This window comes from Protopterus annectens, chromosome 6.part0 (genome assembly GCF_019279795.1).
Source record: "Protopterus annectens isolate FY-2018-M chromosome 6.part0, PAN1.0, whole genome shotgun sequence".
Lineage (NCBI taxonomy): Eukaryota > Metazoa > Chordata > Ceratodontiformes > Protopteridae > Protopterus > Protopterus annectens.
In genome coordinates this window covers 496,640,739-496,663,754 of record NC_056737.1, presented here as the reverse complement: position 1 = coordinate 496,663,754, position 23,016 = coordinate 496,640,739, and positions in this window count along the sequence as shown.

The window sequence follows — 23,016 nt, the reverse complement described above, 5'->3', positions numbered from 1 at the left end:
ATGCCGAATATGTCATGCAATATGCATAATTAAACATGCTAACGCATATTTGCGGTTTTTAACAATTAGAGTGTGAAACTGGCAAAGTTTCATCTTGGTATCTGGCAGTGTTCGTTGTTTGATCACAGCAAGTTTGATTGCATCAGGTGTATATGTAGAGATAACACGGCTTAATTTAAAATAGCTTTAGTTCATAATCGGGGAAAGATGAGATCTTTTACCGAGAAATAGTGCCAAACAAACATTATTAAACCCATATTTATATATGAATTACACAATATTCAAACAAGGAACCTGACTCGTAACAAATGTATAGACTACATTATCTATTTGCATTTTATGTCGCCCCTTCATAAAATTTCTGAGAGAGCAATGATGAAAGGCTAAAATTTTTACAGACATTGGATGCTGAACTGCTTCACATGATCTCCGTTTCCCACAAAATATGTAGGTCTACTAGTTTATTAGCTGGGTATTCTCACTGTCCAAAAATAATAATTGTATTTAGAATATATCGTCATTAGTTCTAATGTAAGCCCAGCTATATGTCATAAGAAAATCGTAGCCTTTTTTATATTTATCACAGTATATTGCATGCTTCCCTTTTGTAATTTTAACATATTTCATTGATGTAATTAAACATCAATTTATCCATTTGCCTCAGTTTCAACAATCTAGCTGTCTGGAACACTAGAAAATACTCCCAATAACTTCGCAAGGTTGATTGATACAAACTACGTTACCTGTGATACTAGTAGCAAATTGTCAGTATTCAGGCTATCTCAAAGTTACAGTGAATACACAAAATAATATGAGCCATCACATAGTTTGGGAACATACTTAGTTTGATGTTAACACGTCTCATCATTTATTCAATTTTTTAACACTTTATTTATTTTATTTTGTATACCGGGGTAGAATACTGATCAAATAGGACCAGGTGCTGAGTCGTCTTTATCATTAATGATAAACATAAGGACTAACAAAGTATGCCAGTTGATTTACAAATGCATTTTAAGTACGCAGCCTAGTACTACACACACACACACACACACACACACACACACACACACGCACACACACACACACACACATTATCAAATACAAATACCTCACCGGCACTGATGTTCAGTTACCGGCGGTTAGAGCAAAAGATCAGTGACATCACGATCCTATTTTAACCGGTCTCAAACCTCTTTTCCTTCATTGAATGAAAAAAATACCATTGAGAAGTGGCTTACATAAAATGTTTTAACATCTCTGACAATACATTATACAGTATTAAGCAAGTTCAGGTATATTTCATGGATGGCATATATAGTTTTACACATGTATGTATACATGTATCATTTGCGTGTGCAATGATCTCCGGGAAAACGAAAGTTACTCCACTTAGGATCCACCCATCACACTACAACGTGGAATATTAGTTAATAATGCCCCCTGTACTGCTTCGGTACAGAAGTGAAGTGCACTTCTATGCCCTGCCTGTAAATGCAGCAGTTTACTTAAATTAGAGACGTTTCGCCAAGTTCCTTTTCTTGGAAATAACTTGCTAAACACGTCCTTGTAGAATAACTTTTGGGAGCATTTAACAATCCAACACAGACTGGAAGAACTTCAGGGAGAATTTAATAATTCAATACAAAAATTATGCCACAAGAAAGTATCGGACAAACTTCGTTATATCCTTTTAAAAGCATGTAGGGCTGCTACAAAGTAAGCCATTACGGTTGCACGGCTAGCGTTTAATTTTCTTTTTTCTTTAGTTCCCTCCAAGAGTTTCCACATTTCCATGTTACCCGATCTGTACGAGCAACACCTCCGCGTGGCAGATTGTCCACCTGCTAATAGGTAAAAGAAGCCCAAAGTGTTTGCTGTTGCAGGGGGTCCGTTATGCAAAGAAATAACCTAGTACTCACCGAAAGCACTGTTCATCGCATTTTCTCTCCTTCTCCCTTACTCTCAAAGACACGCACATTCAGAAAAAAATCTAAACTTTTGCGATTCTACATGACAAGTTAATCAGAAAATGTATCGCGTGTCTCCTTAGTGTTTTGCCTTAAACAGTGTATGTATAACAAGATCTTGAACCAGCGGTGTACAAACCATTGTTGGCCTACTGATGTTTTGCAACAACGAGATACACAGCAGACGAATTAAGTAATTCCGGAATAGGCTCGAAAAAATTTTTTAACACAACTTGTTAGAATACTTTATTGTTGTCGTTGTTGCTGTTGTTGTTATTATTAGTAGTATTAGTAGTATTATTATTGTCGTTTTGTTGTTGTTATACATGTCGCTGATGTAGACTCGGGGCTTACTGATATTTGTCAAACAAACGAATACAGTCATCTGTCTGCTTCTGTGACTACAATCCTAACAACCAAATAGTCATTCTGTCTGCATCTGTGACTACACACCATCCTAACAACCAAATAGTCTATTAACATATTTTGTTGTAGCTCACAACGCTAATCGCTCGCCAGCCGCTGCTGCTTAACAGCACAGATCTTTTGAAGAAAAAAAGTGCTACTGAGACGCTTGTTTTGATTTATTTTCTTTTATTCATTGAACCTAGTAAGTTGACTGGCTCTAAGACATTCTTTCAGCAGTGACCTGAATAATTATAATATACACTGCTTAAGGCAAGCGTTACTCGTATCATAAATGGCTAATACGTTATTATAAAGAGAATAGAGAATAATTGTGTTTCTCTAGTATGCAATGCATTATATGCAGAATGTAACTTACTACAGATCAATATTTTAAATAACCTATCCATAAGATATAGTAATAAAATCGGAATTTTGACTGGAATTTGTGGGAAATGGCACAACCAGCATTTAGTTAACTACAAAGAACGAGAAAGGGGTTATTAAAGGTGACTGGAAGAGACTATAGTTATGAATGGAAGTAAAAGAAATGAAAAAGAAAATTATCTAATACTATAGTCAGTGTGAGTGTTGGGGGTAGATACATAAATATATCAGATATTTATATACTCTCTCTCACACACATACACACACAAAATACATGCAAAACTAATACAATTTTCTTTTTCAAACTGGTATACTTTTAATCTTACTATCCAAATTACTTTTTAAATTTTTTTATGATCATATCAAATTTTTCTTCCAGAAGGTTATCTGCTCATGTAAAGAGGTGTATACACACACACACACACACACACACACACACACACACACACACACACACACACACAAGCGCTTCAGTATATGGTTGCAATTTACGTGTTTGACACGTTGGCTACCTTAGATTTAAGGGCAGAATCAGAATGTCGGTAGTTAATTTTTACTGATAGTTCATTTTATTGACAGTTCATTTGGTTGAAACTGTTAAGTGGGTTGGTATTAGTGTGTGTGTGTGTGTGTGGGGGGGGTGCAAGTATTTAGAGTTTATGGTTAGAGCAAAGGGTAAGGGGTAGCTTGTGTTTTGTGTGACTCCGTTGGTGTGTGTTTTGTGTCTTAGCCTGTCTTATGCAGTGGCAGTGTAAGGGGAAGTATTTTTTCCTAGCTAAGGTACAGGGTTATAGGCTAGGGACAGCAGTTGGGTTAATATTAGCACATTAGTAAGGTGGTCACCCAACGGCCCATCTTATTAATGGGTGCTAACCCTAACAATGGTCCTGCCCCTAACCCAGACCCACACCTCTTACCTATTAGGACGAACCAGTTCTTTCTTTCTTTCTTTCTTTCTTTCTTTCTTTCTTTCTTTTTCTTTTTAGTGTAGAGTGATCACAGTGTTTTCTGCAATTCATTTAATGTGTGGTTGTTAGTATTTTGATTTGTCGATATTATGACCTCCACATTTTCAGTATATTGAATGTCAATATTGTGATGTTTCAGTATAATGAACTATGGTTCTATGCCATTTGACTGGAAAATATGTTGAAACACGAAATGCTGAAATACGAAATCTTGAAAATGGAATTTGCACCCCCCCCCCCCCCCGCAATAGTTGTGAGATCCCGGAGTTGTCATACATAATTAGCAGGGGATGTGGGCATGCATTAAATAAGGTTTCGATTGTTTGCGTGTCAACATTTTGTTTTGGATCAACGATAACAGAACGCGTTTTATTAATTATTTGTTGATTTCTTTGGATATTTTATGACATACGTCAAAGGAGTCCGTGGGCTGAATGCATAGTAGAATGCAACGCATACTCGGAATTTATTTTGCAGCCACTGCAATAATATTAACTTTTGTTTACCTGAAATATTTTCTATACTGAAGCTAAAGTGTCCGGTTACAAAAACATACATACAACCGTTGCATCCTGCTGATTACAACCGCCTTCATTTGATCCGAATTAAGTGCATTTAATATTTTATTTTTGAATAAATAAATGTGTGCTTTAAGGACAGACTCTAAATACTTCCCGCATATGTCGCTATTAAAAGCAGAATCATTCGTTGTAACAGAAGACAGTTTGTACAGTTATCTGTAACTAAACATTGCAGAACTGTGGTTGGGCAAGTTACATGTGAGTCTGATCTGTTTCTTTCCCACTGTTCATGTGGGTTCCATTGTCTCTGGTAAAAAAATAACGTTTTAAGACTAATTCTTACTCTTCTCGTGCATAGTTCTGCAGTAGTAGAAATGCAAATAAAAGATAGTTTCTGTTCTGTCTTACTCTGCTTTTAACAGTATCACGTGTGTCATTAGCAAATTGCTAGTTTCCTTTACATTCCACACACCTACACACCTATGAGCAAATTAAGTAGTAACATGTTAAATGTCAGTGTTAGAAATGCGGCAATACTGAAACAGGTTTATGTCTTCAAACATCCTTTAAATATACAATGCATTTGAGTAATAAAGAAAATTAGACACTAACGTTAATTTTCACCATTTACCAAGGGACGGATGGCAAATAGAATGTCGACAACTTGTGCAATGAAGTTGGATATTAGTACTTGAGCCGTCCTTAACTTATAAAACTCTTAGGATATGTTTTCCAAGTGTGTGTGTGTGTGTGTGTGTGTGTTATACTTCTAAACTGTACAATTTTTTGCAGAACGTCGTGTCCAGATTATGCCTCTTATTTTTAGTATGATCCTCATAAAATTTTGTATTCTGTTAAATCGCTGGCAAAGCACTGAAAAGTGAAGTCAGAAATAATGATAACGCGTTTGAATTTCAGACTTCATTCCCTTCAGAAAATGCATGCAGCACCTTTTAGTCTTTCAACTTTCAATGTTTGTAAAAGCAATATTTAAACACTGTCCCCATTTTGGGACGTTTGTACCCCCATTATTTATGGCTTTGTCCAGATGTCTCGTTCTAAGAAATTGAAAGGTATGGTGTGTGCGTGCGTGTTTGCGTGTGTGTGGGTGTGTGTGTGTGTAAATGTAGTGAGTCTTGTCTGGGACTGGATAGTTGCATGGACTGAAAGGCAGAAGGGCAGGTGCAATTCTGAATTCACAATGATACACTTACTATGTAAAGAGATGGTGGATATATAGACATCGACAGACATGGTTTACACCTGACACGACTCTTAAATGCATTGTCTGCTCCCTTCTTTTAGAAAGCCTAGGGAACCTTGTCAGATAGCTGCGCATTTCAGCATTTTACACAACATTGTTTATGCTTTGTCTGCTTTAAAACTATAACTGTTCTTCTACATTTTGCAATTCTCAATGGTCCAGGGATCTAAATTATAGTTAGTTACTGGTAGTATGTGTATACTGTGACCGATAGTTCTACGCTTGTTTGTCAGACTTTTTTATACTCGATTGTTTATGATAAATTATGTATAAATTAACATAAGCGAACACACACACACACCTGTACCCCTAACAGATGTTAACTCAAAAGTGAGAATAGCTTTTACAAGTATATTCGGCCTATATACAGTAGATAGGTACAATTCAGTATACTAAACTGTTTCCCTTGATTTGCTGTAACTCTTCAAAACGGGACAGATTTCCTTGCTTACTACAGTCATTGCTTTGCGAAGGAGTGCGATGAGTTTTTATGCGTGTGGAAAATTCTCTTGCAAGTGTTTTTTTGCGTTTGTTTCAGCATTTTGGGTAGCAATCGTTTATTAGGGCTACACGTAACAACTGCAGTGTGTCTGTTCGTACATCTCTAACACAGGCTTACTAATGTGTGTGTGTGTGTGCGTGTGTGCGCGCGCGCGCGCACGCGCAATAAACACTAAATCTTAATAAGTTAATTGGCTATCACGAAATGAGATAACACAACAGTCTCGGTCAGACATGTATTAGTTAAAAACGGAATAATTTACAGCTAAGCATTTTAAAACTCATCATTTTAGATCAATTGACGTATTATTATAAATTAAGCTTCCAACTTCAATATATTTTATACCTTACACAGTCAATATTCCAGAGCAGTGATTTAAAATGATATCAACCACCGTGAACGAGTTCTAACTCAAACCAACACACATAAGAGCAGAGAAACTGATAAATCCTTTGCTTAAATATTGTAAAACAACAGCGTACTTTTAAGAACAGTGGCGAATATGGATCCATGTATATATACATGCATGTATGTATGTATGTAAGCATGTATGCACGTATAAAGCATACTAAGAGTAATCCAATTACCCAGCCAATAATTTCTGAAAAATGCAAATTTGCTAAGTAGATCGACAATCAAAGCCTGAAGAACCTAGTTATGAGTTATGTATCTCTAATCCCTATTCAATACATTTCAAACAAAAAGATCCGAGAGACTAATTCTGATTCAATACGCAAAAATACGGTAGGGGTCTGATTTCCATTTCAAAAATAGTCTCATTTGCAATCTCAATATCCAGGCACATAAGAACGACAACCCTACTGAATTTAGGGAAGCAAGACTACTTGTTTACTTAAAGTTGTCTCAACCCTGCTTCTGCGTTTTTGAGTATGATGACCTTTCCATCATTGCAATCCAAGATTCGTATTGGAAATGTCACTCAATTGGTTTAGAAAAACTGGCTTTAGCCCAGTAAAATCCTACACAAATCATGGACTAAAGTGTTGTGATTGAAAAGATTGCTGAGATGGTAGTCTCATACGTATAACTATAATTCATTAATAAGTACATTGGACAATTATGGCTGGGGAAGTGCATATTTAAAAAGGCGGGGTAATGCATGAAAATGGGTTTTGATGAAATAGCAGTAATTCATGGAGTATAGTCAAACTTCAGAACAGATAGTAAGGTGATTTGGAACCAAAAGTTCGTACGTGTTGTTAGCAGGATACAGCAAATACCGAGTGCATTTGGAAAGCACAAAACATTTACTTGAGATTTCCAAAACCTGAAAGTTTACTGATGAAAACACCCACAGGTGTGTGTGTATGCGTGTGCGCGCGCAAGTAGTACATAATTCTAAGTAGTGTATAACTACATTATATAAGCAATGCATAACGCTGCATAACTCTATGCACCTAATTCAAGCTTCAGAATGTGTATGAAAGCTGAAAATGTCAACAACTGTTTTTTGGTGTGTGTAGTACAAGGGAGTCGTGCTTTTACTTTGCTAATTGTTTCCTAAATGCCCGCTCTTCTGAGTCATTTACAAATACGCAATACTTTTTAATGACGCGTCAGTGTTAAACCCCTTCGTTTTTTATTGAATTTACAATGTATTCGTTCACAAAAAAACATGACAGTGCATTTCTTACTTGTTTCGTAAATGTTATTCTTTATTAGCCTTCATAACCACAACGAAGTTGCAATAACAAATAATGTTTTAAAATAAGCAATGTCCGTTACAGCTGTTTTAATAAATAAAGCAAAAAAGTAAATTTCCACAGAGTAAGACATTTCTGTTACTTTCACATTATCATTAATTATTATTATTATCAGTCTGCTAAAGGAATAGCCACGGCATTCTTATATGCCAAAGTATCTATATACTGATAATGAAGGAGACATACCAGCCACAGTCTGACTCTTTTCAATCATGAACTCATGGAAAGATTTTACATTAGCAGCAATGAAGAGAAAAACCCAAATAACACAATGGCGACTCATTCTGCAAAGTGCAGCTGGAGAAGGACCACAATAGGACTCGAGCAGATGTCAGGGGGAGCTCAACATTCAACCTGAAGTGCCTATTCTGGAAGTTCAGTGGCGGACTAAGTAAGAAACAGGAATACAATAACAATTATGTTAGCACAACGACAACATATAAGGTACAAAACGTCCTTACATAGATGAAGGGTTCATTGATGTGGTTCAGTCATATAAAACAATCACTGGTAGAATATCAATGGTCAGTTTTTCTGTAAATGTAGCATATGTATCTGTTGTTTGTTTGTTTTTCTTGTTTGCAGTTTGTTAACTATGCGAGACTTTTGGAGAAGAGACCCTTTACAAAGAGAACTAACAATAGATTAGTATTTTCTTAGGACCGTTAATCAACACGCACAATTAATAAAAACAAGAAAAATAAAAGCGCCTACTACTGATGAGTACAATAAATTAGATTCGCTGATATTCATACAGGTAATAGGAAGATGAAATAGATGCAAAAGCGTTACCCAAGATTGGATACGATAAAAGAATAAATGTTCATGCAACTGAGCAAACATTAGCTATTTAGGGCACATACAATATGCAATAATACAATCAAATTTTATGTGAATTAAGAAATAAACGGATAGTACTTCAATTGAACATTTAGCACCGTTAAAGCGACTGTTATATTTATTTACTTTTCATTCTTTATAAATTACAGTGCAGCATAGTTATTCAAATGTGTTCGAGAATGAATAATTCACTAGCTTGTTGGCTGATATGGTGACTTAAGTTCAACCGGGTAAATAGTCCCTTCAAGCAGAATCTGGAAAGTAATGTGCGACGCTGATGCATGCCAAATACCAGATATTGGCCTACAGGAGTCACCATGACTATACTTTTCAAGAAGGCCGTGTTAGTTAAGTTTATATAAGTTTTACAATGGGAGGAGTATTCAGACACGAGTCTCATATTAGGTACAGGTGGAAACAGCAACAATTTTCTCTCGGTTAAATTTCTCTAAGTCTTGGGGGTTTTTAATACCGTGGTGGGAATACTGGACCCCATTCCAAAGTCAGAGTGCAGTTAAAGTTCATGAAATTAGTATTGTTTCAAATGTTTCCGTAAATCAGCAGCTATGTTATGTGCAGCTGAGTGAATGGATGTACTACCTTGAGTAATTCCCAAACAGAATACATCAACCAAAAGACGTGTCATGTATCTTCGAGGGGGAAGGGTGTGTTGGGGATGGTTGTATAGTTTAAATTGTAGGAATGTGTTCATAAGAACTGATGGGAAGGTAGTTTTGATTTAAGTGAAGTAGTGCAGCTGCCCAACTGTAGATGCCACACTGTCCTTGTTTCTAAATGAATGTTACATAGGCTACCATGTCTCAGAAGTTTGGATGTTAAATCCGAGTGTGCATCACATCGTGTCGTCCATAAACCTACATGAACAGGTTTAGAACGAAACCACTGCATCTTAAGTTGTTTCCGGGCACTGGTGTGGTGCTCCACTCTCTCCATTTCTATATTTCAACAGATGCTGTTACCTTTTTGCTGCGACTTTTTATTACATTATGACTCGGCACATTCCAATGAAATATACACAACCCAAAAGTAAACAACTTTCAGACAGTTTAATATAAACATTTAGTTTCAGCATCCTGAAATGTTCAGCATCTAGGACAATAATTATTATCAGTATTTTTAATAAACGATGTGTATTGCTGTCTCAGGAAGAATACATTTTTACAGTTGGCAGCAATGTACACACATACAGACACACATCACCCGCTTTTGCTCAAAAACACCAGAACCTGCTGAAATAGACTCCCTTGTGAAGCTGCAGTAATACGACTACAGCGTTTTATATTAATTTAATTTTGAAAAAAAGGTAAACTGGGATATGGAATTGATATTGGGGAATTTGGGGAAGATGATAGCCATGGCGGGGATATTTTAACTGTAGTAATTTTACATGAGTGTATTAGAGTTTGTTTAAAATAATGTGCTGCATCATTATTATTAAAAATAAGTTTTACAGGAAAATGTACAGCATAACGACCTACAGATTTGTACACCTACGGTTTTCTTTACGTTTTATTAAATAATTAATAGTTTAAAGTAGAATACTGATGTGTAATAAAGAATAGGGACATATTAGGGTGGGGTAGCAAAATTGATATGGTATTAGTCGCCCAGTTCAAGGTTGTTGTATTCGTTAATGAAATATACATCTTCTCACAAACCTTTCTTAATTTGAAAATTTGCTTAGGATATATACATTTACGTCTCAAGCTTCCTAAACTCTATAAATGGCAATTTTAATGTTGTTGTAGCGCTAATACAAATGTATTCTTTGCCATTTTTTTTGCTTTAGTTACTGTCATGAATTCAGAGCTTCTGTATATTAGCTTCCTTCGCCCATTTAATAGGTAAGACACCTAGGTAGTACTGGAACAGGGCTGCGTATCACAGAATTATTGCAGACAGGCTATTTCTGATAATTGCTTTTACCCGAATATGAATTTTGAGAAAAGAGCTGCATATAACCTATTTATTGCAGACAACTTGTTCCAGATAATTACTTTTACACCAATATGAATTTTGACAAAAGAGCTGCATATCACTGAATTATTGCAGACCACTTGTTTCAGATAATTACTTTTACCCGAATATGAATTTTGACAACAGAGCTGGATATCACTGAGTTATTGCAGACACCTTAATTTGGATAATTATTTTTAACTGAATATGAATTAAAAACAATAAAAATAATATTAACTCCTAACAATAGTTAAAAAAGAGACGAGTGTGATTTTTACATTTTTTTTATTATTGTTGTTCTTTGATTTCAATATTTCATGTTGTTCTTTTGAATTTGTATATTATTTAATAAACACCAGGATTAATCCAGAAATTTCAAACCTCGCTTAAAGTTGGATCTGTCGACAGAATAGACATATCGACACAATTCAGGTAAGTAATCATCACGTTTGCTTATTTTAGTTTTATTTCTTTGCCTTGGTAGTTATTCAGGTACACTCGTTTACAGTTAATAGATAGATAGATAGATAGATAGATAGATAGATAGATAGATAGATAGATAGATGAAGACACAGAAAATCATTTTTCATTTTCTTGAGATGAAGTCCGGAATAAATGAATTATTTTCGTATTTTGAAATGTAATTTCCAAACACGATGTTCTAGTGTATGTGTGTATGCATGTATGTGTCTCTATCTATCTATCTATCTATCTATCTATCTATCTATCTATCTATCTATCTATCTATCTATCTTAGTATGTGTGTGTGTGTGTGTGTGTGTGTGTGTGTGTGTGTGTGTGTGTGTGTAATAATGCAAGTTGATTATATTATAAAGACAAAACACATACTTTGGTGAGTGACTAGTCTACCCTGGCCTATGATAATAAATTCGATGAAAGTCTTGTGTTTTTCAAACACTAGGTTCAAATTCTAGTATCTGTATTTTCCCGGAAAATGACAAATCAGTTTCCCTGTACTTTTTATATCTGTTTAATCGGAATTAGCTCATTATCAGAGTACAACCGCTTTGTGTATTTGGCACATAAGAGTTTAACGTCTGACAACATTCTATTTTTTTTTACCATTGCATTATTCTATATGCTAGATACTTTTTATCCCATGTATTTCTTTATCTGTATGCAGTATTACTTTTTTACATTACCGCATCACCACTCTTTTTGGAAACCAACTTTTAATAAAGGTTTAAGCAAAAATATAGCAGTGTCAGCCAATTACAGTTACCATATCTCTGGTAAGTGGAGAGTTTTCAAGCAATTTAAATGGCAACCACCTAACCGAAATGAATGAAACAAATGGTAAACTACACTACAAACGAACGTTATCGCACAAATAATGAAAAAAAAAAAAACTTTTGCCCACGGTAATATAATTCTTTAGCTATTTAACCTTCCTATTAGATTTGTAGACAATGCAGGCAGATAATAATTTTACTATTATACAGGGGAAAAAATCGGTTAATGGCGAATTTACTCTAAGTGTACTGATGTATTATGTAGATTTTATATAAAACACATTTGTGAATGGATTATTCCCATATTGTCACTAGTGCATAGAGAGTACAAGTGTATGGAGTCTATGCCAAGGGACCAAACACGAAATATCAAACGAATTTTTATTCAAAGTGAGTGACCCCTTCTAAGATAATGGGTAATACGGGCGTTTGGTAGACAAAATATCTGATTTATGAACTAAGGACTACAGGGCAACTTTTTTTCGTTCCAGATTCAAAATTTGGAACTCTGTCTTTCACAATGTATAACAAACTGGTATATTGTGACACACTAACAGCATACTAACAACTTCAGCTAGGAAACTCATTAGATGGTTAAACTGTATTATTTTATACTTAGGATAAAAAAGTTATTTTGGTGAATTAATATGAGTCAGTATTAATTACTTTGGATATCAGTCAAAATAGTCTTAGCGCTGAATGTGTGACAGACTCGTTCAACGTGGGACAGCGAGAAAAATGGACTTTTTAAGACTCAAAATGAGGAACAGTCATAATGAGGTACATTTTTGAAGTGTGTTTATAGTAGACAAAGTCTATTCCGAAGTGGAATATAAAAAGATATGCAAGCAATGTTATTGTCCAGAATGAACAAGTGAGTAATTTCAGCACATTTGTAACCTACTTTTTTAATGCAAACAGTTCCAGCTCCACGACTTCTTTATTACATGGCATTTTCTCCCGAGACAAACGTTGTGAAGTGATTTACATAAGCATTTTTTTAATTATTAACGTCTTTCTAACGACGTACTACGCGACACTAAACAGGCAAAGTGAAAAGGCGTTTCAGTATTCCTTTTATGCGTTCATATCAACATTTATAAAGGCTCCACACGTTACTCTTTTACATTAAAATACGATGTGCTCAGTTCATTTTACACCAATAATGCAATCACCAACCTCATCCACAAATATGCAGTGTTACTAATGGTACTACTGTGAAACGCCATTTTCCACAATCACCATAATCGGTGTTATATTCCAGTTTACTGCATGAGAGCATTTTGAGAACATTTGTTTGTGCAAGACCTAGACACAAATAAAAAAATCAGCAAATATGTAAAAATGCCCTAAGCTGCTTGCATTCATGCAATATCAACTAGAGGATGGTTACTAAAGTTTAAATGTCTATGCAGTGTTATGTTTATTCCTTTATAATCATTACTATGATAAATCATTAAAGTAGGATGAAATATGGTGCCATTGTAATTACTGCTATTATTGTTGTTACTTTTTTCTCTCCCCTGTAATAAACAGAAGGTTCTGGCTGTGGTTCTTTTATTTCATATGGGATATTTCAAATTAATGCAATTAAATATTGTAACAAATATTTATTAAGGCGCTCTAGTTTTGAAGGCGTTGTACTTGAAGGAAACATCCAAAGTCGCCTCATACCTCCTATATTTTTATACCTAAATCACTATATTAAAATGTTATCCTGCTGTAAAATACAGAATAACATGCACAAGCATCTCGTAATGTCAGACTTCATACAGCATAAAACGCTCAACTGCATACCACCTCAAGAAACTTTCCTATCATTATTGGCCTTCAATCAAAATGTCTTTGTGCAATTACATTTCCCGAGACAGGCATGGGTTCCTAATTTAACTAATATAGCAGCTGATTTTATGTTACAGATGTATGTTCTGAGCAAATTGTGCGTGCTGTTTCACAAATGGATGAAAATTTCATTATATAACACACACGCGAGCGCGCGCACATCTCTATCTGTCCAGATATCCATGTATAACTATAGATTTATAGATGTGTGTGTGTGTGTGTGTGTGTGTGTGCGCGCGCCGCGTAAAACAAACGGTAAAGGCAAAGCCAAATAACACTAAGTAATATACATGACACGCACATACACACACACACGTATATATATATATATATACATACTGCAGGTTGTTTATGGTCTAAGGTTTTCTGTACTAATTCTGATTTTGTGCCACATTCAAAACGTTAGCTGCCTGGCATTCTTCTACCTGCTTTACTCCAGGAACTCTACTGCTAGTGGACTATGAACACCTCTCTCTCTCTCTCTCTCTGTCTCTCTCATACACACACACACACACACACACACACACACACACACACACACACATCCACGAGTGTACTAGTATGCTCCGTTTTTAATCATTTTATCTATATAAGGCCACATACTTATAATATCTGTACTATTTCCCGAAACATTTCAAAGTATGAAGCATCCCACTGCAAGTAAGAAGAAAAGTAAAACAAACTGCAGGTGTTGCTTTTAAGTGCCACATTATGAGGCACGTCAGCAATTTTATTGCCCTTTAAAATCTTCCATGCTACTGACAGATGCACGTTTTCCGTAGTTATAATAACATTTAGAAGTGCACATTCAGTACAATTTATAGGATTTATAATTGCGATCTTGTGCAATGGATGTACAGTCAGGAAACCAAAAACGCAACTAAAAACAGGGACAAGTTGGTAGTTATATAGCATACATTTTGTTCCTGCTGGGGCAAGTCTTCCTATCCCCCGCACATGCGGACAAGCTGAACTACGGCTGTGACAGAATGCCTGGGGAGGGTGAACTAACTTTTGTTTTTTGTTTTTTTTTGCCTGTACTATGGTATTCTTTTTTGTTCTGCAATACGTTCTGATTCCACATTTCTCTCATAATATGCTAAATACTGTTTCCATTTGATGTTTTACTACTGATGTTATTTTTTCTTTGTATCCTTTTTTGAAGTTTCAGTAAGTATGTGGATTACTCTAACACCTACATATGTGCAAACTCCTGCATCTCTCAAACCCGGGGAAAAGGGATAACCCGAGACAAAAATTAACAGTCTCGGAAATCATCACAGACTATTGGAAGCCTCATGAGCTCCAAAAAATGAAACCCCTAGCAACATTTGCTTTTGCTGTGTTTTGCACTTGCTTGCTTGCAGTATCACGTATGTGTCTCACATTTTGGTAAAGAGGAGTCGAGGGTAATGGAGTAAATACTGACACTTGTCACATCAGAGTGAGTCTGAAGCAAGGAAGTTAAAATCCACATCACTGATAAAATCATAACCGGACACACGCACACATCCACTAACACAGCATCTCGCTGCTGAACACTTGATTGGAGAGAAAAAAAAGAACTCTCGTTGGAAGCCAGGTTGCTCTTGTGATGATCCGTTTTGTTGCTGCTTTTTTGTGACAACAGTAGGTACACCAGAAATTTGCATAGAAGCTGATAAACAGTTGCTTGGTCTTTTTTAATACAGCAGAATTCCGCAATCAGAATAGCGATAGTTACTCCTATGCTTCCTCCATCATGTGCACAAAACACTTTCACTTATTTTAGCCATAAGTTCCAGAAGTTACTGTTAACTTTAAAACTGCAACCTTAACTGGTACTGACAGGGCATGTGGTTGTGACAGGGCTTGGTTTAAGCTTGCTATTTAATAACTACTAATGTACTCCATTTGCATTTGCTACTTCATTGCTTGCATCTGTAGGCGAACAGCAAGTGAAGTCTTCCTTTACAATGATGGGTGAAGTCTTCCTTTTCATAACATGTATGTATCCAAGACCAGCACATGCCCCTGAATAAATATAGAATGTTAATGGTTGATATCTTGAACTAAGAGCTGATATCATTATCAAAACTTATTTTTCCTTTCTTTTTCCTAAATAAACCATCTAAGGATAACTCCTGATTTTAAAACCATATGTACATTTTTGTGTCCACCTACTGCACATACTTAGACTGTACTGAATGCTGTTAAGGACAAGATCTTTGCATTTCATAATACATTCTACTAGTAGCTAGCTGGTGACTGAGAACTCATTTCTTTTTCTATGAAGCTTTAGTATGTCATTGTTGAAGTTCTGCAGAATGACCAGGGATTAGATTTGCATCTCTTAAACTCCATGTGTGGTCTTTGTGAGGAGCTTGTAACTGTTGAAAATGACTTGTTGTAAGCGTGTGGGCTCTTGTCCTTATCTTTTAACAGAATGATTGCAAAACCCTGACTAGTCCTATATCCTTTATCTTAGAGATTCCACCTGATCCCACAGCAATTAGGGTCTAATCTCAATGCAATCATATATGAGTTAAGATTTTTGAAAGTTTTATTTGACGGACTTCAAATCCAGCAGAAAAGTTTTACTGTGGTTAATCACCGCATCATTAGCATCTCCAATGAAAATTTGTACTTATGTAGTCTATAAAGTGTTAAGAATTTTATATTTTACCATTTTTATAATACTTATAAATCCGCACACTAAGTGAAATATGTAACACAGAAAGATGCAGACTTCAGTTAGTTTAATACTGTTGTAAATTTAATATAAAAGCCTGTTTGACTACTATCATTAAACATCCCTCCACCCTGGAGAGATTGTCTGCAAGCAAATATAAATGCCCCCTGACTGGAAATACTCAAATGTGAAATCACAACAAACTATTGTTTTTCATGTTAAGCGCTTTCCTTCTTTTCATTTTATAGAAGGTCATCAGAACATAATTAGAAACATTGCATTGAAGACGATATAACTTTTAATAAATCATGTGACAAGTTCAAACACCAGTAATTAATGTTACCTGGTCTCTTAAATGAAAAAAAAAAAAAAAAAAAAAAAAACAGGACATTGTAATTAACTGGTGATTTCACATTTGAGTATTTTCAGTCTAGTCAGCGAGTGTTTTAATACACTCCATCATTGAAGTTTCTTTGCTAAAGGTAAATGCCCAGACTTGCTGCAGCCGCTCCATACGCAAAATCCTCCAAAGTCTTTTTTTAAGAATAAGATCCTATTACATCTTTTGCACTCTGTACAAACATTACACAAAGTGCAATGTACAAGTTCGGTGTATTTTTAAATAAATATGATCTTAATCAAATAATCTGTATTAAAGTTGAAATGTAACTTATACCCTGATTTTAATGAGGAGAAACAACGAGTTTGATTTTGTCACTGCGTCATTCGGTAACCTTTCTTCAAATGTTTCTGGTTCAGCTTTATCCCTCATGCCTTATTTCAACTCACCCCACCCCAGCACCAGTATGGCTTACTTGTAATCGAATTCTTGTTCGTTAAAAATGTCATCACATGCAGACATTTTAGGCGAATGCCGTAAAGCTTTGTATCAAACAACATTTACATTAAACAGGACCGCACATTTTAAGCACTCGAACTGGAAGAAAACCCACTGAAAAAAGTCTGTCACTGAAAGGTTTTCTTTAAACACTGAACAACAAATTGTCTGTTAAATAATGGAAATAAGTACGGAAGCAAGTATTCTGAAGTTTAGCTGGAACTTGATGTTTTAGGGAAATCCATAATAAACTGCAAATTAACTCCCTCTTTACCGAACTATGAAAATTCAGTAATTACCATCGACATTTAAATTCAAAGTAAATAAATCTGTGTCAGTTGCTCAACAGGTTGCGTGTGTTTCCCTTGGCTGGGCGATCAGAATGCGGTCAGTTCTACTTCTACAGCAGGTGCAGAATATTTTTGCAATACCAATACTGCTGTGCAGCAAGAGAGGGTGCTGCACTCATGAGTGCGTCGTCCTTTGGATGAGATGAAAGGCTATGTCTCCTTTGCCTGAGTTAGTCATATTTCATTTGGGTGTAAAACATCTTATGGCACTTAAAAAGTAGAGGACATTCCACAAATTTCACCTACTCAGTATGAATGCTTCCTCGGGTCTCCTTGAAAACAATGCACTAGCCCACTAGGACTAACACAGTACACAAAAGGTAAATAAAAGTATTTGGTAACTCAATATTTGAACCACTATGCAACTAGTTTTTTTTACAGGGGATGCCAAGGAACAAAACAGTTAAGCGGGCATGCAGCTCACCATCGATATTTGTTATATGCTATTGATTTTATTGATCATCTGGCAACCGAATGGAAGCAGAAAAAGGTTAGCCTTTAAGGTTTTGTGATCCTTGTTGGTACCAACAGTGGTACATGACTGTAGTCCAGCTGACCTGTAAGCTATACTTCTAGTTTCAACTTAAATAATACTAGCATACCTGTCAACTGTCTCAGATTTTCAGGGATTTTCAGGGATTTTCAGGGACGGCCCTGATTTTGACTCGAATTAAAATTCAGTTCCTCTTGAGCCCTCCTAAAACTTGTGTTTTTTTGGAGAAAAGGCGGTGAATTACACGTAATAAATAATGACAATAATTCAGAGTTATAGATTTCTTTTACTTTAGAAAATGTACATTAATTCACATTTTTCTTGTTCTATCAAAGTCTGGTGTTAATGATATTACTATTTTAAAGTGTCCCTGATTGTCCCTGATTATTTCTGGGCTTGTCCTGATGCGATAGAGATTTGTCCCTGACTGAGTTGAGAGCTATGTAATAAGGTATTCTTGGGCAGTATTAGTAATGTAAAAAAGTAGCTAACTAACTAACTAACTAAACATTAATTCACGGGTATTTACCATTTCACTTGACTTGAGAATATGTAATAGGTCTGAGTATGACGGAAGGAGGTATGTTGAGGTTCAATACGTTGTGTGCTAGTGATCTTAGCATTGAGTCACCAGAATACCCAATGCTACCTCTGTGCAGAACATTCATTTGTAAAGACCAAAAGGGAAATGTGCTACTCCCCCCCGCAAAAATCAAAAATAAACAATCAAATAAATGCAGTAAAACTTATTAAGGTATTATTTTTTTCTTTCTTGAGCGAATTCGTGCATCTCCTCTTATATCTTTGTAGACAGAAGAGGGCTCTCTAACTGTAAACTTTTTATTTTTCAATTTGCTTTCTCTTCAGTACTCAGACTAAGATTGCTTGCACTGAAGGAGGTGAACCATATCATGTTAAAACTTTATAGTCACAGTAGGACTCAAACTGATTGCTTTTCTCTCCCGTCGATAATAAAGCTTCACTTTTACTGACATGCATGTCTGTCTCTGTGAAGATAGATACTTCCCCATGTCTGTGGAAAAGATTTTTAAGGATTCTAGGACCAAGGCAACTTTCTCATTCAAAACGTCAGCACCCACTTTTCTACATATTATCACTCTTTAAATAATTTGAAAGAGCCAACAAAAATAATTTGTCGGTAACTTTTGACTTCTTTGGGATGAGACGTCTTTCCATGTCATAACAACTCCAAGGCCCTACTGTACTTTATCAGCAGAATCTATTATAGTATAGACAATAAAAGAAAAATAAAAAAAAGGTTATGTTGTTTGCTGTCTGCATACCACAAACGTTCAAAGCTACACCTTAGGGCATTACATAATCATCTGATTTAATGATTTCCTTAAAAGTTGCTCCTTTGGGATCGGCAATATTTCTATATCCCTTTTGAGTTTCTGAAAGGAGTGCTCCTAGGATCTGACCATTTTTTCACAGTGTATTACTCTTGCTGTTGAGACAAGTTGGTGTATTATTCACCTAAGTCTTCTTCCGTCGGACTATTCACTTACAGGCCTCCAAACCATCTCAGTAGAGATTTCACACTCTCAGTGCCCACTTTCCCAGTTCACTTTGAGCACACCGCTGTAAGGCATTATCAGAAACACAGCGTCTTCCTGTCATGGATGACACCAATTTGCTCATATTATCTGTTATATTCAGACTCTTGACACAGCAAGTCTACACACCCCAGCAATTTCTGTTTGAAAGAAAATTGTAAACTGGTGGCAGAGATCTCGCCCTTGCTCCCACTTACACCTGACGCAACCTCTCTTAAGTGTTTAACAACTACGGACCTATCTGTGGAATAAAATCCCCTACAATACTTGCGTCCAGTCTCCATATACACCAAGGTATTAGCAAATCACATGTTCCGCTTCTCACCCCTAAATATACACATGGCATCAAGCAAATGACCTTGCCATGACAGTACATATCTGGATTTATATTTCCAGTTATGCATTTACTACCGTGCTTCTTTCTTTTGCATGTTTTTTTTTATGCTGGCTGCCTAATTTTGGGTGCTTTTACTAATTTATCACAATCATACATTAATAGACTTTTCCGGGAACAGCAAATAAATAGGTCTGATTACGTTAAGTTACCCGCCCGATTGTAGGGTTACCACCTGTCCCACTTTGCGAGGGACAGTCCATCTTTGGGCAGTTTTGTCCTGACAAAAAATTGTAAAAATGGCAAATGTCCTGAGATTTTAGGACAAAATTCTTTCCTATATTTTATGTAATAGTTGCATAAAACAGTTATTTTGTATCTAAAATACCTAAATGTTATAAGAAATAGAATAAGCAACTAAAATGCTACAAGAATAAGCTTTTATTTAGGCAAAAAAGTTAAGTTCTAACCTTTGTACTGATCGTGGGTATGTGTTGGCCTGTAAAATCTGATGTTTGTACCAAAAATGTCCCACTTTGGCCATCTGAAAAGGTGGCAACCCTTCCCGATTGCGTCCAGTTACGCGTATGCCAGGGTGTGCGTATGAAAAAAAATGCTGAGGTGCGCATTGAACGTATAACTCTCATCCTCTTACCTCCAGTCCAGAATCAAGGGAAATTCCAGAAAAAAAAATCAAAGACGGTTGGGGGCACTTTAAAAATATTAATGCTAATAAGATGAGAAGTTGCCTGAGTAAGAGAACGTCAATTAATACCCCTTTCCTTAAGCAAAAAAAAAAAAAATAATAATAGTAAGTCTATGACTCTAACTATTATCATTGTTTATTGAGTGTAATCCACCACATTTTCTTTCCAAAATCTCCAGTTTTATAAGGGATTATGAGGGGGCACATTTTTAGCCACAGTCGGGGAAGTTGGTCGTATTTTCATACTTTTTTGTTGTATTTAAGTTGGGGGGGGGGGGTACACCCTGGGAGTTGTGACGAAACAGGAAGTTGTGAGGTAAGAGCTCTGCTGGTTGCGGCCTGTCAAGTTTGGGTGTGCGATAATATTTAGTTGAGGCGCGTGAAGATTACGTGACATTTTTAACACGTACGCACGCATGTCCGCACGCACAATCTAATACATTATAGATAGTTTATAGTTCCGTTCATTGTCAAAAACATAAGTGGTCCTATCTGTGTACAATGAATTCTGACGGGATCTAATTAAAATGCGTAACTGAATTTCGAATCCGTTATTAAAATGTGTTTACACACTTCATTAGCAACTGTTTGACTATTAAATACTTTGAAAGCATTATGATATTTTGAGTCTGAAATAAATTAAGATATTTGTTTGGGAAAGTGATAGGACGGAAAGGGTTCTTTGATTAATTGTGCGATTCTGAGTTTTAAGAAATCATTGGCGATGCCATTTTATATTTTTAAAGGAATTAAAATAAAAAGATTCAGTATAAACAAATTAGTTATAATACTACGCTTCTAGTAAATGACCTGTACAAATTTTAATTTTAATAAAACAAGGTATTTAATTTGTATTCATATTTCCCTCCGATTTTCTACAATTGACTACACATGAAAAAACAATTACGTACAAATGGTAAACAGGCAAGTTTTATGTACACCTCCCCCTATTATTCAAGGCAGAGGGCGGGGTAGATAAATCTCTCTCTCTTGTCCTGCATGCTCAAACTACAACCCAGACCCATGCCCAGAAGCAAAGCACGAAGCACAGAGGTTAGATAATTTGCTTTCAGTTTTCAGTGTACGTTTCTGCTGTACACATACATCCCAACCTCTTCTGGACAGAGGCTAAAATAATGGATGGACAGCAGCCCCCCCAAATATGGACCAATATTAAATATTGGTCTTATAAACTTAGAATGTCTGAAATTCAAACGTGTATCATTATTTAGTGACTTCGATCCATCCCGATTTGCCAGAAAAAAAAAAAAACACAAATTTTATGAGAAACATCAAAAATAGGAATTAGAAATCCAGGCATTCTGTGAAGATCTGGACAACTATTGCGGCTGTACCTAGAGCCACGTTCAGTTAATAACTTGCTCCCTTTCTATGGCAAATTACAAGTTGCTGCTTGTTTCAACTGAATGGCAACCTACGTCATGCTGTAACTGTAGTGCACAGGCTGCTGTATATATTTTAAACATTCTATGAACCATATATGTTGTTGGGAATTCTACTATGTTTGGAGAGGAATTGTTAACTGGTATAAACTAATTAGTTAAAATTCAGTAAATGCGAAAACACGTGACTGACGTCAAGCGTAATAATTCTAGAACTAGATCTTGTTTTCTTATTCGTGTCATTGTAGGTTTTTTCGCAGCTGTGGCTACATAAAGTTCACAGTGGTACTGAGACGTTGTTCAGTTACTGAAATGTCTCAAAAGCAGGCCATATAGAGTGGATAATTCACTCATTTTTTGGTGCCCAGATTATCCAACTCAAGCCTGCGGCGGAGCCTTTATCCTATATCCTATCCAGGCAGACAGTGGGTGCAAGGCAAACAAGCTAATCCAGGGGTGGACGCGAATCCTTCGTTAGGGCACACACATGCACACTTCTAAGGGCAATTATGGATCACTATTTTACATCTGCAGGTTTCTGGAGTGAAGGAGGAAACTGGAGCATGTAGCAAGTGCCAAGTGGACACACTGGGTTGGTGGTGGGGGCCTGTATAGACACTAAGTTAAGCAATGGTGTAGCTGAATTAGCTTGTAAGGGGGGTGTGATATCACTGGTGGGAACCTACAATAAGGAGTTATAGCTTGGTGAAACAGTTTAGCAGGTCATTTTGGAGGTGGTCTTTAGATTAGTGGCTGACCGCATTTGGGGCATCCTTGTTTCAAGTGTCAGTCAAGCATTCACCTTTTTACTTTGATATCAGTCAAGGTAGTTTAGTGAAGGGTGCTGCTTTTTACTCACCGGGCAGCCACAATGGTGCAGTGGTTAGCATTGTCGCCTCACAGCAAGGGGTTCTCCGCTTCAATTCTCGGCTGGGGTACCTTCTGTGCGGAGTCTGCATGTCCTCCCTGTGGCCGCGTGGGTTTCCTCCGG